General features: G+C 35.0%; 1 non-coding gene across 1 annotated transcript; it reads right to left on the minus strand.

Annotated features, from left to right (window-relative positions):
- Positions 1-1,076: 1,076 nt before the first annotated feature.
- Trnaq-uug (transfer RNA glutamine (anticodon UUG)) lies at positions 1,077-1,148 on the minus strand. The gene has a single exon. It is a non-coding gene; the product is annotated as a tRNA-Gln (tRNA).
- Between the last annotated feature and the right edge of the window lie 1,170 nt (positions 1,149-2,318).

Consider the following 2,318-nt stretch of genomic DNA (forward strand, 5'->3'; position numbering starts at 1 on the left):
CGTTCGATTGGCTGAGTTTCAAATAAACAGATTTGTCGAAAGTCTTTGACAGATACCGAATTTAAGTCTGGCCTAAAAAAAAAAAAAAAAAAGTTGCGATTAAAAAATTTATTTAAAAATTATCCGGAAACACATCTTTACATGGTTTTAACTAGTAAGGCAGTACTTCAATTGCATTCATGCTTTGTCATAATTTTGGACATTACAAACGTGCAAATAAAATATTTATCTACAGTAAAATAATATAAGCTGAATAAAATTATTTTGAAGTGTTTGACTACAGCTTTGAACCGAAAAAAGAATATTCTAGACTTTTGGCGAAGAAATGCATCACGGGATTGTTCACCAGCGTCGCATACGTTTAGTATACTTTATATCAAAGTTGCCTAAAAAAGTAAAATATTGCATTGAGCAAAATGCGACCTTGTCACAGAAAATGAATATGAAAGAAGGTCTTACGTATAGGCATTAATTTATCTAGGGAATCATGGAAAAACATGTTTTATCTCGGGCCATTAAAAGCAACTCAATCCATATAGGAGGCCATTATTGCAAGGGAGAATCCAGGATATTAGTTTGGGGAACGTGCAAATCATAAAAGCTTATATACGTCGTCACAATTTGCGGCATATCGTGACGTCATAATTCAAGGCACTTTACCAAATAAGACGTTCTTTACAGAACTGGTTTGCAACTAAAGTTACGAGTAAGGTGCAACTGAAAGTATGTATAGTCTAAAAATTTCGTTTATTTTGTGTCAGTTGGCAAAAGGCATCTTCCGAACTATATTGGCTCATAGAAAGATGTGAATTAAATAATATTCTCTATATTATTTACACACGTGAATGGCTTATGTTTGTTTGGAGATCCACCGAGATTTGAACTCGGATCGCTGGGTTCAGAGTCCAAAGTGCTAACCATTACACCATGGAACCTCCTGCGAACATGTTAGCTAAATTATAACAACTTCTTTCTGCACATAATCTATTTTTAGATTGCAGCCAAGATTTTTTTCAAGAATATTTATTTCCAAGTATCACTCTGTCATACAACGCTTATTGAAATAAAATATTTTCAGGTTCCACCGAGATTTGAACTCGGATCGCTGGATTCAAAGTCCAAAGTGCTAACCTTTACACCATGAAACCGCGTGGTTACTCGCTGAATAATATGTTCTTTCTAATAATTAACAAAAAGTATTTAAAAATGAATCAAACATTTTTTGAAAATTTGCTTTGAGTCATACGACGTGTTAAAGCAAAATGATAACATATTGCTGTGATCAGGATTCATACCTGGGTTGTCACGGCCACAACGTGAAGTACTAACCACTATACCAGGGATGTGAATATCGCCATGCCGTATCATGTCATAGTGCGACACCTTTAGGCTGGTATATTTACTTAAAAAGGTCCGCAAAAACACACATTCAGAAAAACACCAATCTTGCTTAGCAATAATGTTTACAAAACTGTTCGACGGATGTTGAAATGCGACATTAGACTCGTTTATAGTCTTAAAACATATAAGATTAGGCCTACATCAAACACTGCGAGTTCTCCACGTTTTGATGATAGTGAAAACAATTGTTACTGAAAGTGAAAATAAGTGGTAGGCCACACGTAAACATCAGGCGGGCCGCAGGTTGGACATCCCTGCACTATACAATAACAGCCTATAGAGGATAGTTTCGATCCATCGACCTCTGGGTTATGGGCCCAGCACGCTTTTCTGCTCTGTTTGAAACAATTTATTTTTAAAATTTTATTCAAAGTTTTGGTATTACCGTTTTCATCGTTCAAATAATCTTGTTTATAATTCTCGGGTTAGGCCACTTGTCGTGGTGTGAAATTTTTAGGCCACTTGTCGTGACGTGAAATGTGCTAACTCGTTGTAGTTATCCAAAGTCACACTAATATTATGGAAATTCGTATATAACATTTTGAAAGTTCTAATTTTATTAATTAACGTTATTAAATATTTATGTTGATTACCAAAAGTTATGGCGTTAATTGTTCTGCTTAGCTAAACTTTTGTCTATTTTACAAATCCAGTTGTAAAATTAAATACGGTAGTAAATTAACAACGGAAACGAAAAAAAGTGGCGTTTTCGATTTTGCGTGTCATCCTTTTTCAGGCGCTTTCTGGCTAACACTGATTTTTTTAGGTAAGGTTTTTTCTAGGTAAGGTTTTTTCTAGATGAGTTTTGTCTTACCAGCGCCAACTTTACACAGAATATTTACAACGTGGTCAATTTTCAGATTGGACTGGTTTGGCTGTAGGCTAACAGACCTTTTTGAAGCACGTCAAACCACGAA

Source organism: Ascidiella aspersa, chromosome 3 (assembly GCF_963924565.1).
Source record: "Ascidiella aspersa chromosome 3, kaAscAspe10.2, whole genome shotgun sequence".
Classification (NCBI taxonomy): domain Eukaryota; kingdom Metazoa; phylum Chordata; class Ascidiacea; order Phlebobranchia; family Ascidiidae; genus Ascidiella; species Ascidiella aspersa.